The 14,843-nt window shown below is 41.9% G+C and overlaps 1 protein-coding gene across 1 annotated transcript in view; it reads left to right on the plus strand.

Moving 5' to 3' along the window:
* Positions 1–9,228: 9,228 nt before the first annotated feature.
* Positions 9,229–14,843, plus strand: part of LOC147624050 (uncharacterized) — a 41,518-nt gene continuing 35,903 nt past the window's right edge. Inside the window, exon 1 of the mRNA XM_086820714.1 lies at positions 9,229–9,412. The gene's annotated coding sequence lies outside the window, so the exon portion shown is untranslated. The remainder of the gene's footprint in view (positions 9,413–14,843) is intronic.

Here is a 14,843-nt window from a genome sequence, read left to right on the forward strand (position 1 = left end):
CTTGAGCTACCAAAAGGCATTCCTTTTCCTCAATAGGTTTAGGATATTGAGCTAGCTTCTTATGTAGTGCTTGGGTGTTCACCTCAAGACTACCTTCAATTACTTTCCTTGTGAAGAACAAGGTTTCGTCTCCTAGTATGGAGGGTAGAGATCTTGTAAAAAAGGAGTCTATTTCATCCAATATTTCAACTTTGTTGTCATCTTTTCCGATTTGGATAGAGATTAAGCTAGCTTCTTATGTAGTGCTCGGGGGTTCACCTCAAGACTACCTTCGAGTGTTTTCTTTGTGAAGAAGCATAAGGTTTCATCTTCTAGTATGGAGGGTAGAGATCCTACAGAAGAGGAGTCCATTCCATCCAGGATGTCAACTTTGTCGTCACCTTTGGATACTCTGTTTCTTAAGTTTTTCTCTTCTTTTTGTACTCTTAGAAATGGTAGTTTCAAGGTTATCTGTTGGATTTGCCACTCTTCCCTTTAGCCATCTTAGCTTGCATTCGTGTTAATATAGCATTCACAAGTATAAGGATAGAATCAATCTTTTGACCTTGCAAGATGCTCAACGTATTCAAAGAGGAAGTTGGTCCAAAGGGTCCACTGCTTCGTGGAACAATATGGTAGGGACTCTAGGTGGAGCTGGTTGAGGTGGTAAAATTGGTGAAGGTATTTCAGTAGATCTTGGTGCTCCTCCTATTGTTGATGGATTTTTTCTAGTTAGTGGTGCTGGTAAGGCAATAGGCCTTTGAGGGGTGGGAAAAGCTAGAGCCCCCTTTGTAGGGTTAGCTTTAAGTGTAGGATAGAACCTATAGCATTGGCTAGTGTCATGATTATGCATACGAGCACAATAGCCGCACCATAGATAAGGCCTTGGTTTCAGGTGTGGACACTCTATTGTTGTATGATTTGATTAACAATATGCACACATCTCTTTTAAGGTAGAGGCAGGGATTGCTCGCCTCCTTTGGGGTGATTTTGAACTCATCTTTCAATTGCTTCATCATTCTGTCAATGAGATCCGGGTCCTCCTTTTCCCTTCCATTAGATCTCTCACTACTTGATCTAGTTTTGAATGAAGATAAAGAGCCATAGGCAAGTCCCATGAAATTGTTACTATAATCAATGACATCTAGAGCACATTTATCGAAGGTCTTATGCCTTCTAACATAAAGCGCATCATGAAATTTCTCGCTTTATAAGCCTTCTAAGAAAAGAGAGATCAATTGGGTTTGGCTAGGTTTCTCATCAGGCTCACACCTACTATAAAAATACATGGCCTTGTTAATGTATTCTTTGATCGACTCCATCTCTTTTTGCTTAAGAGTGTTCAATAGGTTTACTGAACTCCATTTGGCTCCCTTCTTGGCATAAGCAATAAAAAAGGATTGTTTCAAATCTTCATATGTTACTTTGCCTTCTGGTTCTAAAGTTCTAAACCACTCGGCAGCCTCATGCTCTAGGGTAAAACTAAATGCTCTGACCTTGGCGAGGCCATCATTTACTTCCAAATCTTCAAACACTTGCTCAAATGTTTCCAAATGACCATGACCATTCCCAATCCCACTAAACTTTTGCATTACCTTGGACGCACTCCAAACTCAAGAGTTTCATCTTTCTTGTTCCCTTTCCTATGAGGATCATGAACTACATGTTCTCTCATTGCAACTGCTATGGTAATAGCTTCTACCTTTCCGATAGCATCATTTGGGACACCATTCCTATCAGAGGAGTAGGATGAGCTGGCAGTTAAACTGAGCGTGAAGTATTCATTGGTGAATCATCAAGAAGGGCTGGAAGAGCTTAAGCAGCTTGTCCTAATGGAGAGAGATGAACCATTAGTGAGAATGTTGGGAAACAAGTTTGCATTCAAACAATAAATGAAACCTATATGCAACAAATGCTATGGTTATTATGAATTTACTATGGAGAGGGTCGAGCCATTAGTGAGAATGTTGGGGAACAAGTTTGCATTCAAACAATGAATGAAACCTATGTGCTACAATGCTATGGTTATCATGAAATTGCAAAAGTTCCCATCCTACATTTTAGTCACTTTACATAAACAAACACAAGTTCTATGTGGATCCAGAGGGAAACATGTACATCCCTACGCAAGACTTCTCCCAATATCTGGTTGTTTGGTGTGCCGACAATGGTAGAAGGACCTCATAGAATTCTGAGAGTTTTAAGAGCTGGCACGAGGCCAATAGTGAACCTCTAAATGTGAAGGATATATTTTGAGTTATAGATAGGCTAATATGAGGATACCCAAGGCAACCTCTTCTACATCACTAATGTGCAGAGGGATGTGGAGGAAAGCCACAAGTTTCTGGATGCACCTTTAATCAACAGGTGTTATCATCTTGTGAGTAATTTATATTTATACATACATACATATACATATACATATATATATATATGTATGTATGTATATGTATATATATATATATATGTATATGTATATATATATATATATATGTTTATGTATATATGTATATATATATATATGTATATGTATATATATATATATATGTTTATGTATATATGTATTTATGTATATGTATATGTATATATATATATATATGTTTATGTATATATGTATTTATGTATATGTATGTATATGTATATATATATATATATATATATATATATATGTATGTATGTATATGTATGTATATGTATATATATATTTATATTTATATACATACATATATATATATGTATGTATGTATGTATGTGTATGTATATGTGTGTGTGTGTGTGTATATATATATATATATATACACACACACATATAAACATATATACATATGAATGTTTTTATGTATTTATGTAAACATATACATACATAGATACATACATACACACACATATACATAGATACATACATATATATGTATGTATGTATGTACACACACACATATATATACATGTGTGTGTGGGTGTGTGGGTGTGTGTGTGTGTGTATGTATACGTTTATTTATTTGGTCCAAATAGCACGTTTATATATTTATATATATGCACACACATACGTCTATTTGGACTATGGTGTCAAAATTACAAAGCATGTGACTTGACAGAAATCTTAGATGATGGAAGTAGAAAGCCACTTGATCTTTATTTGTCCCTTTATTTCATGTCATACAAGAGTTCCTCCTTCTTCCATTTGGTTCTTTTGATGAGGACACATGGAAGGCCAACTTTCACCCACTAAGTCCTCCTTCATTGCATTTAGCAATGCAAAAATTGGTCAATAAGTTGTCGACTACTAGCAAAACTATTAGGGGAATCTATATTGGTCAATAAGTTGTCGACTACTAGCAAAACTATTAGGGGAATCTATATTGTGCTCTCTAGGTTGTGCTAGTATACAATGTGAACGTGAAAGATAATATCCCATTTTAGTGCTCTATAAATTAGTGCTGACACAAGTGCTCTCTAGTACTCATCAGTCCAAACAAAAACAATTAGAAGTCTGTACAGAGGGCAGGCAATATTTGCATATATGAAAGGAATTATCGATAGTAATCCACATGCCCCATAAATCTTTGCACCCCTTTAGCATTTGTTGAAGGCGGTAATTCCAAAATTACTTCGATTTTTGCCAGTTTTTGACACTATATCTCATAGGATAACAACATGCTTCACCATTAACAGACATTTTCTAGGATTCAAAGAGATCCGATAGAGCTGATACTTCTAAGAAAGACCTTCCTAAGAAGACAGTCCAAGTGCTTTCTCCAAGAGATCCCACAACCAGTTCATCCATGAAAATTTCAAGAAATTCTTAGAGAGAGAGTCTTGAAATGTGGTAAACACATCAATCTCTAGAAGGTAGCAGGGGATCGATGAGACTAAAAGGCATCGCTTTGTATGCAAAAGTGCCCCATTCAATGAGATCAAAGCCGTCTTATTTGGTCAGTTGGGTCAATTTGAACCTAGTAATATCTAGAGAAGCCATCCAAGAAGCTTTAAGTTTATTTTCCTGCAACTCTTTCTAAAGTATGTTTCATAAATAGCAAAGGATAATGGTCTTTTTTACAGTTACAGCATTCACTTTCTTAAGATCTACACATACCTTAAGTTTTCCATTCTTTTTGGGTACTACCACTATGGGGGACACCCACTCCGTATGCTTAATCTCGTAAAATATGATTTGATCAGTTTGTCAATCTCTTCATGCATGAGTTTTCCATAATTTGGATTCATGGGATGGGCTCTTTGTCTTACAAGTCATGCATCATCTATGACTAGAATCATATGTTTGTAAACTTTAGGTGTAACCTCCTTCAAGAAACGAAGTAGCATCGATCATAAATGGAAATTTAGACCTTGATGGAGATCTAGGAGTCATGTGTTGCTAAGGAACTTTCGGGTTTGGACCTTCCAACTATTCAAAGACAAAGAAAGGGAGAGATTTGGGCTTCAGAGGAGTGGATGTCACCTTCGTCCCATCACAAGGATTCTCCATTAATTCATCTCCAATCCCAAATTCCTTCGATCTTTGAGTTATCTAGCATTATTGATACTTCACTGTTAGACTTGGGTATGGTAGAGAGAGGTGTTGACAAATTTGGCATAGGTGTCCTTAATGAACCTAGCACTCTCTCTATCTCTTGTTTTGTTTGACTAACCATCTCTTGAGCTACCAAAAGGCATTCCTTTTCCTCAATAGGTTTAGGATATTGAGCTAGCTTCTTATGTAGTGCTTGGGTGTTCACCTCAAGACTACCTTCAATTACTTTCCTTGTGAAGAACAAGGTTTCGTCTCCTAGTATGGAGGGTAGAGATCTTGTAAAAAAGGAGTCTATTTCATCCAATATTTCAACTTTGTTGTCATCTTTTCCGATTTGGATAGAGATTAAGCTAGCTTCTTATGTAGTGCTCGGGGGTTCACCTCAAGACTACCTTCGAGTGTTTTCTTTGTGAAGAAGCATAAGGTTTCATCTTCTAGTATGGAGGGTAGAGATCCTACAGAAGAGGAGTCCATTCCATCCAGGATGTCAACTTTGTCGTCACCTTTGGATACTCTGTTTCTTAAGTTTTTCTCTTCTTTTTGTACTCTTAGAAATGGTAGTTTCAAGGTTATCTGTTGGATTTGCCACTCTTCCCTTTAGCCATCTTAGCTTGCATTCGTGTTAATATAGCATTCACAAGTATAAGGATAGAATCAATCTTTTGACCTTGCAAGATGCTCAACGTATTCAAAGAGGAAGTTGGTCCAAAGGGTCCACTGCTTCGTGGAACAATATGGTAGGGACTCTAGGTGGAGCTGGTTGAGGTGGTAAAATTGGTGAAGGTATTTCAGTAGATCTTGGTGCTCCTCCTATTGTTGATGGATTTTTTCTAGTTAGTGGTGCTGGTAAGGCAATAGGCCTTTGAGGGGTGGGAAAAGCTAGAGCCCCCTTTGTAGGGTTAGCTTTAAGTGTAGGATAGAACCTATAGCATTGGCTAGTGTCATGATTATGCATACGAGCACAATAGCCGCACCATAGATAAGGCCTTGGTTTCAGGTGTGGACACTCTATTGTTGTATGATTTGATTAACAATATGCACACATCTCTTTTAAGGTAGAGGCAGGGATTGCTCGCCTCCTTTGGGGTGATTTTGAACTCATCTTTCAATTGCTTCATCATTCTGTCAATGAGATCCGGGTCCTCCTTTTCCCTTCCATTAGATCTCTCACTACTTGATCTAGTTTTGAATGAAGATAAAGAGCCATAGGCAAGTCCCATGAAATTGTTACTATAATCAATGACATCTAGAGCACATTTATCGAAGGTCTTATGCCTTCTAACATAAAGCGCATCATGAAATTTCTCGCTTTATAAGCCTTCTAAGAAAAGAGAGATCAATTGGGTTTGGCTAGGTTTCTCATCAGGCTCACACCTACTATAAAAATACATGGCCTTGTTAATGTATTCTTTGATCGACTCCATCTCTTTTTGCTTAAGAGTGTTCAATAGGTTTACTGAACTCCATTTGGCTCCCTTCTTGGCATAAGCAATAAAAAAGGATTGTTTCAAATCTTCATATGTTACTTTGCCTTCTGGTTCTAAAGTTCTAAACCACTCGGCAGCCTCATGCTCTAGGGTAAAACTAAATGCGCTGACCTTGGCGAGGCCATCATTTACTTCCAAATCTTCAAACACTTGCTCAAATGTTTCCAAATGACCATGACCATTCCCAATCCCACTAAACTTTTGCATTACCTTGGACGCACTCCAAACTCAAGAGTTTCATCTTTCTTGTTCCCTTTCCTATGAGGATCATGAACTACATGTTCTCTCATTGCAACTGCTATGGTAATAGCTTCTACCTTTCCGATAGCATCATTTGGGACACCATTCCTATCAGAGGAGTAGGATGAGCTGGCAGTTAAACTGAGCGTGAAGTATTCATTGGTGAATCATCAAGAAGGGCTGGAAGAGCTTAAGCAGCTTGTCCTAATGGAGAGAGATGAACCATTAGTGAGAATGTTGGGAAACAAGTTTGCATTCAAACAATAAATGAAACCTATATGCAACAAATGCTATGGTTATTATGAATTTACTATGGAGAGGGTCGAGCCATTAGTGAGAATGTTGGGGAACAAGTTTGCATTCAAACAATGAATGAAACCTATGTGCTACAATGCTATGGTTATCATGAAATTGCAAAAGTTCCCATCCTACATTTTAGTCACTTTACATAAACAAACACAAGTTCTATGTGGATCCAGAGGGAAACATGTACATCCCTACGCAAGACTTCTCCCAATATCTGGTTGTTTGGTGTGCCGACAATGGTAGAAGGACCTCATAGAATTCTGAGAGTTTTAAGAGCTGGCACGAGGCCAATAGTGAACCTCTAAATGTGAAGGATATATTTTGAGTTATAGATAGGCTAATATGAGGATACCCAAGGCAACCTCTTCTACATCACTAATGTGCAGAGGGATGTGGAGGAAAGCCACAAGTTTCTGGATGCACCTTTAATCAACAGGTGTTATCATCTTGTGAGTAATTAAACAAAATATGTGGATGGGGACGATAACATATACATTCCAAGAGTGGCCAGAGGAAGTGAGAAGGATGGAAAGTAGTGTTAATTTAGTAAGAATGCGGAACCACAAGAGCTGAGAGCCAAGACTATAGAGCCTCAAGTGTATTAATAGCTCATGAAGCACCTATATAGGGATAACCAAATGATTCATTCAAGCTTTGTATCCCTCGAACAATAAAGAGAAACATCCTTTTGGCATGCTAGCCTATGGATCTGTGTGGGACCATCCTATACACAGGTTCCTCCCAAAATCGAACCCATGCACATGGCTGCAATGGCTCCTAAGCCAGTTATAAAACTAATAGAGACTCGTTTAGAACTCACATAGCCCCAAAAACAAGAAGAAACATTGATGTTGTTCCAACATTAATCAGACTTGCCAGAGATTGAGGGAGGAAAATGGTCATCCTAGGATAGGACTCTTTGTCATTGCCAAGCTAATTGATGGAGAAGAAGATGTGAAGCCTACAAGGCTTTGCTTGGACTTTCCCACCATCACAAAAGGAATAGCCAAACTTACTCTACTAGATATTGGACTAGGAAGAAACCTAATGTCATTTGAGATAGCTATTATGGTTGGAGAATGTGCATGTGTGTATTAGGGTTTGTAGGTTACCTTTCTTGTTAATGAGTTCAAAAGGGCTAAGCCCCATAGGGGAACCTCTTCAGAAATCAGGGCACACAAGGCTGTAGGCCAAGGCTAGTAGCCTTTTGCAAGCATTGCCAGGCCACGAGAGCCTATTATATTTAGCTTCTTGCATCAAGTACATCATAATGATTATCAAGGGGTGTAGTTGACACTTGGAGGTCAGCAAGGAAGTAAACTGCCACACCCAATGAGGGAATCCCCTTGTACCCTTATCAAATTACTGTAGATAGGGTAGAGAAAAGAGCTAGAAAGGGTGAACGGCTACATGCTCACGTTTCACATCAAGGATGGGCACACGAGAAAGCATATTATGCCATGGCGCCATCTTGAGATTGCCACTAGCTTGTTCTTGAGGATGTAAATGCGAGCAAGCTTCTACAGTAGGTAGGCCCCCTCAACTATTTCAAGCTGGCCACCCTGGGGAATGGGCTTTCTAATATGCTTCCAAGCAATGGGATCATATGACTACATAACCAAAGCATTCCATGTTGATCCAGTCCAAGGCTAAGGCGAGTAGAGGGTTATTTTAAGGCCCACAATGGAGGCAATGCAATACTCACTAAGGTTGCCCAGAGTGAGCCACACCTAGGTTAAGCACAATGCCATACAGGTAGAGAGGATAGCCCTGTTTGGCCCCACAAAATTGACAAAGCCTCATTGGCTACCTTACCTAGTCATCCTAACCAAAGTAATATGTACATATTTCTCTTTTTACAAGCCAAACCATTTTACTGAGGTAGACATAGGGGTGCACATTAAACTCTATCGAGCTTATAAAGAGCAAGATGCAAAGGCAGCACTACAAAATTTTACCGAGTTAGTGTATAGAGAATTGGAAAAATTGCTAACTTTGGGAGGCCAATACTTTGGAGTAGGACTACTTTTGACGAGAATTATCTATTCAAGCCTTGAAGCACTTCAATAGCTACCCACACCGATGGAAAGGCCCTTAGAGGGGCATACCTCCACCCATGTAGCACAAGACAGGAAGGAAACAGAGATGTTCACTTCCCCAGTGGCCGAGAACCCTAGGGAGGAGATACAAACCACAACTGAGAAAGCTCCTAAAACGTCTCTCTTCACAAACCTTTTTTTTTTCAAAATTGAAAGTCCCCTTTCGACGGGATGTAGCCAAGCTAGAAGCTACACCACTCACACACACAACCCTACGATGTCAAGGCTCGAACCCACGACCTCTTGGTTAGGGTGGGTCGTGAAGATGAGCTGAGCCAAAGTGCCTGCTAACCTTCACAAACCTTTTCAAAAGGTCATACTGTCCATTGGCCTTTGTACACGCACCACCAGGGAAAAAAAAGAGCAAAGCGACCTCGGCATACATCTACCCATTTGCCCCTTCCTCGTTTGCTTTGCCTTCCCAATACTCCCATACCTACGCTAGCATACACATATGGAGAGTCGATTTCACGAGGAAAAAAGAACTTATTTTATACCTTTGAATAAATGGAGGTCTTTATTTTATGAATTCAAAAAACCACATTTTGGGGGGTTACTTATTAGCACCAATACCTAGCAAGCTCCTACACGGTGGAACGTGAACTGACACTTGTTCTTAATTTTCAATTGAATCGCTTCCCTCTTTTGTACACTGCGGTCGGCAAAGCTGCACTTCTTCTTCTTAAGTCCTTACTTTTGCGGCTTGCTGTCGCCATTGAAACACTACTGTCTTCATTGTACACACACGGGAGAGACGTGCTGTCAAAGCGGTGAGTCTCCTTAAACCGCTCTCCATCGCTTGGTTTTTACTTTCACAGAGATCCTGTCGATGGCTCCTTCTCCGCCTTATATGACCCTCCGCTTCCTGTCCTTATCTAGGAAACTGTTTAAACGGTGATTAAGACTTGAAATCCTTCATTTAATCACATTGCTGCCTAATCAGGAAGGCTTAAGCTAATTCTCTCTCTCTCTCTCTCTCTCTCTCTCTCTCTCTCTCTCTCCAGCGTTTTGTTCACGAAATATATTTTATCATTTAGTTATTTATTTATTAATTCATATTCATTTCTACTCGTTCCTGGAAATCCCTTATTAAATTAATTTCAAAAGGGATGTTGAAACATCCTTTTGCGAATTTTGGTCTCTCTTTCTTATTTTCTTATTCATAATATTTCCAGAAGTGATTTTCAAATTAATTTTGTTCCTTTCTGTGTCATCATAACTAAGAATATGGGTTCGGCCGTTTATACTTTTATGTGGATTTGAATGTGAAGTACACATGCTGGTTTGCTGGGATTTTCATGGGGCAGGTTGTACACAAGGTATGCCATTTAGCGTGTGAGTGTGTGTGACAGAGAGAGATGACAAGTCTTTTACCGTCTTAGCCAAGCCAGCAGACTGATATGATTTATGCATAGTCACAGGGGTCGTAGGGGACGGGAGGATGGTGGGACGTGGGGACGCCACGTCGGGACGTGGTACGGTTGGGGACGGTCGGACGTCCCCCCTAGAGGTGTTCCTCACAAGGGATGGGGGGATCTGGGCAGGGACGGATCCTGGGGGACGGTCAAGTGACTGTTGGGCAGCCCAAAAGTGACTGTTGGGGGACATCCTCTTGGGGGCCTTTTTGGGCCATAGTTCAAGGCCTTTGGCCCATAGTCACAAGGGCCATAGTGGCCCTCTTGGCCCTCCTTTTGGACCTTTTGCCCCTCTTGCCACTCTAGTCTCTTGAGTCTTGCCCCTCTTGCCACTTGGGCCTCAACCTATCCTCACCTCCCTCTTGAGTCTTGGCAGTCCTTATCCTCACCTCCCTCTTGCCTCAAACTCTAACGCCCATGCCACACGTGTCCCTAATGCCACCTCCCTCTTGCCCCTAGCCTCTCCCTCTTGCCTTGCCTCTTCAAGACTCTTGCCTCTCCCTCTTGCCTATCTATATAAGAACAAGCACACACACGCACTTCCTCACACACACACCTTCAAGCCCTCAAGCCTCTAGAGTCAAGGAAGTTCAAGTCTCATTGCTCATTGCTCAAGCTTCACTCTTTGATTGGCGTATTTTGGTAATATGACTCAAAAGCTTACCATTTTAGTGTAAATTTGTGCTCATTTTGATGTACTTCTAAAGCAGAATAAGTGTAGAGTATAAAAACAAAAAAAAAAATATTCTCTAAGTGCTGTTCCCTCCTTGTTCCCTACTTATGGCCGTCCCCCATCCTGTTCTCGTCCCCGTCCCCTGTTATATTGTCCCCCGTCCCTTGTGACAATGGTTTTATGGAATGGAGGTTGGCTGGATGCGGGAATCGCTCTATGCTCACACATGCATATGCGAGAGAGAGAGAGAGAGAGAGAGAGAGAGAGAGAGATTAAGCGTCTACTAAAGACCCAATGGGCCTATGAGACCAAAGTGATACAATAATGTCCATGGCATATATCATCATGGAATGGAAAATAAAACAGAAAGAAAACATAAATATAGCTATCTCACTGGGGTGATACAAAACTGTCCATGGAAACTCATCATGGAATATTAAGAACATAAAAACATGGGAGCAACATCAGCTCCGAGTAGATGGTATACCACTCTCCAAAATGTCAAGCATGGGGCTAACGAGTATGGCCGAGAGGTCTCCCTCAGCTATATCACGTGGAAAGGTAGCTCGATGGCGGTGGAGCATGTCCTGGATCTAGAGATGATGAGGTGATCGTAGCCGACGGGGGGGTCGAGGGCGTCGGGCATGCTGGAGTGCAGAGGCTCGGTCCAAGGTAACTCCTCTTGGGCGAGGTAGGCCCAGAGCAGCTCGTGGAGGGTCCACAAGATCCACTATGTCGGTGTCCTCCACCTCTTGGGTCCGAAAGATCCTGGTGATGGTTGGCTCCCGAGGGAGGGGGCGGGGTGGTTGGGGCCTGTGTCTCAAGGTGTCCCTGTGTCTGTGGAGCTCAAGTAGGAAGAGGCCCAGGCAACGCTGGTCCTCGAAGTCAATGATCCTGGAGAGTGGACCGAATCCCTCACGAAATAGACAGTGAAACCTCCCGCGGATCTCATAGTATACTGGGCAGCGGCATATGTAATGCTCCTCCGTCTCAACCTCTGTGTGGCATAGTTGGCAGATCCTCTCCTCTCTGGGTGTCCATACGAGCTTCCCGGCTCTGAAGATGCGCTCAGCTCTACCTGTCTCCACTCTAAGGCGGTGGGAAGAAACCCGTATCTAGCCAATCGCAATCCGCATGGCATGGGACATGTGAACACTCAAGTAGCCCAGTTGCTGGATGAATCCATCCTCAGTGAGTGTGAGGAAGTGGTCTCTGTAAAAGTGCATCTTCGTGGGGGGAGCTCCGGGGGTGTGATCCATGTGCAATGTGTGTAGAGGCTAAGAAGATCTGACCGGATAACCCGGTTGGTATCCTCATGAGACAGGCAGAAAAAAGGGGAGTCCAAACTGTATTGAAGGAGAGAGAGAGAGAGAGAGAGAGAGAGAGAGAGAGAGAGAGAGAGAGAGAGAGAGCTGTATTAACATCTACTAGATGCCGAACTCGACCTATGAGACAAATCAATGTACAACTGTCAATGTCCTCTGGATGTCCAGAAAAAAAGGACAAAATGAATATGAAATAAACTATGAAAGTACTGAGCTAGTGGGGGGGTGTGATGGATGGATGGAGCACTATTGCTAGAGGCTCAGTATGTAACCTATATGTGTAGGGTATACAAGAATGCAATGCAGATCTGTCTAGCTCCAACCAATACCATAATGGGGGTGTAATATGTGATACATAGGCGATGGTGAGGCAAAAATCCCTCGGAGCATACTGCATAGTCACAAGGGACGGGGGACGGCCAAATAAGTAGGGAACGGGGACGGGGGAGGGAATGGCACTCAAAAAATACTTTTTTTAAAAAATTTTTCTACTCTACACTATTCTACTTTGGAAGTACATCAAAATGAGCACAAATTTACACTAAAATGGTAAGCTTTTGAGTCATATTAACAAAATACGCCAATCAAAGAGTGAAGGCATTCACGGTTGATTGTATTAATAATTAAGTAGATACAAAATGAGTCATGACTCAAGAGTCAGGACTAAGCCTTAAGGAGGCAGAATACATGGACGGACTCAAATGAGTCAATGACAAAAAAGTGCTAAAGACTAGAGGCTAGAGGCTAGAGCTAAGTAGTAAGGCCCATGAATCATGATCCATGAATGATTATCCACGTGAAGTGCTCGCCTCATGGTCATGGGTAGCTTGTGCCAAAGAAGCATCAAGCTCATCCTCAGTCTCATCCTCACTGGCATGCTGCTCCTGCACCTCATCCTCTTGTTACTCTTCTTGTTGACTCATCTCCCACTCGGTGAAGGAATCTGCCTTCTTGGTCACGCTCTTGCAAAGCATTTGCAAGTTCGCGCTGACGAAGACAAGGTCATTGGCATGCTCTACCCCGAGTCGGTTCCTCTTCCTAGAGGCAATGTGGCTGTAGGTACTCCAAAGTTGCTCCAAGCAAGAGGAGTTGACGGCCTGGCTAAGTATGCGGATGGCAAGCTGCTGCAGCTCCGGTCCATCCGAACCAAAGTCCTCCCACCATAACGCAGCACCAACTTTGGAGCGGTCAACCTGTGCATCATGACAACCATAGGATCCATGAAATGACCTGTACATCGAAATCTGGTCCCTGATCTTGCGCCTAACCAATGCATCAGGCAGCACAAGATGATCCAACATCCAGTGCTCACCTCCCGGTCGCTCTCCTACTTGTTGCCTTGGAATTCTGGGTCCACCACATAAGCTGCTGCATGCAATGGAGAGTAGTAGGAATTCCACCTTCCTAGACACAAGGCATGGATCTTCTCATATTTGTCTTTGTCAGGCACGAAGTCTTTCAACTTCTCTATCATGCGATCCATGGCCTCGTAGACCTTGCCGATGCATGGTTGCATAGCGTCTACAATCTTCATTAGGTGGACTATGGGCCTCACCATAGCATCTGTGGTCTTCACATGCTCCCACCAAGAGGCGTCATCCGCCCGTAGCCTACACTCTTGGCCAGTGTTTGTACGGGACTCTTGCCTGGGGACAAACTCGTCGCTAAGGAAAAGCCCCCTCAAAGCACCGCTACAATCCTTCAACTGGCCCAACATGGTTGAAGATGGCTTGGCTCTTGAGCCTTGAGGAATGAGAGAGAGAGAGAGAGAGAGAGAGAGAGAGAGAGAGAAATGAAATGTTATATTAACGTCTTCAAAAGGCCAAAGTGACCTATGAGACCAAAGTTACAACCATGTGACATCTGATACACTGTCTGGAAAAAGAAAAGAAAGAACTGAAGGTAAGTATCTAGCCCCACAATACATCAGTAGGGGGCATCAGGAAGCAGCAACTAGGGAGAGTGGGAAGCTGATGCTAATGCTACTAGTCAAAATGGGGTACATGAGTACATGGATACATGAATACATGAATATGGGGCTTGATGAAATGAAAGAGCAGTATGCCCATGATGAGGATTTTGGAAGGCTCTATGATCAGATGTCTGAGGGTCAGCGGCATGATCATTATACTCTCAGAGATGGGTTTTTGTTGATGCATGGTAGATTGTGTGTTACCAGGCAATTACGACTCAAGGTTATGATTGAAAGTCATGCTCCACCGTATGCAGGTCATAGAGGACGGTAAAAGCAGTTGAGACTTTCTTTTATTGGCCAACCTTGAGAAGAGATGTTGATGCTTTTGTTAGGCAATGCATCGTTTGTCAGAAGGTGAAGTTTGACCTTAAATGACACCAGGGTTACTTCAGCCTTTACCTATTCCAGATAGACTATGGGAGAGCATTGCCATGGATTTTATATTTGATCTTCCACGTACACAAACGGGGAATGATGGCATTTGGACTATCATATGCAGGTTCAGCAAGTAGGCTCATTTCATTCCCGTGCGTAAGACGATCAAAGTTGATCATATGGTGAAGTTGTTCATGGCGAACATCTTCAAGTATCATGGCTTGCCTTCGTCTATCATTAGTGACCGTGATCCACGGATGACGAGTTTATTCTGGAGAGGGTTGTTTGACAACATGCGTACAACTCTCAAGTTTTCATCTTCATTTCATCCACAAACAGATGGTCAATCGGAAGAGGCTAATTCTACAGTGTTAGATCTTCTTAAATGTTATGTGTCAGAGCACAAGCAACAATGGGAAAAGTATCTTCCTTTGGTGG

Source organism: Cibotium barometz, chromosome 26 (assembly GCF_041138505.1).
Source record: "Cibotium barometz isolate CiBa-2024 chromosome 26, ASM4113850v1, whole genome shotgun sequence".
Lineage (NCBI taxonomy): Eukaryota > Viridiplantae > Streptophyta > Polypodiopsida > Cyatheales > Cibotiaceae > Cibotium > Cibotium barometz.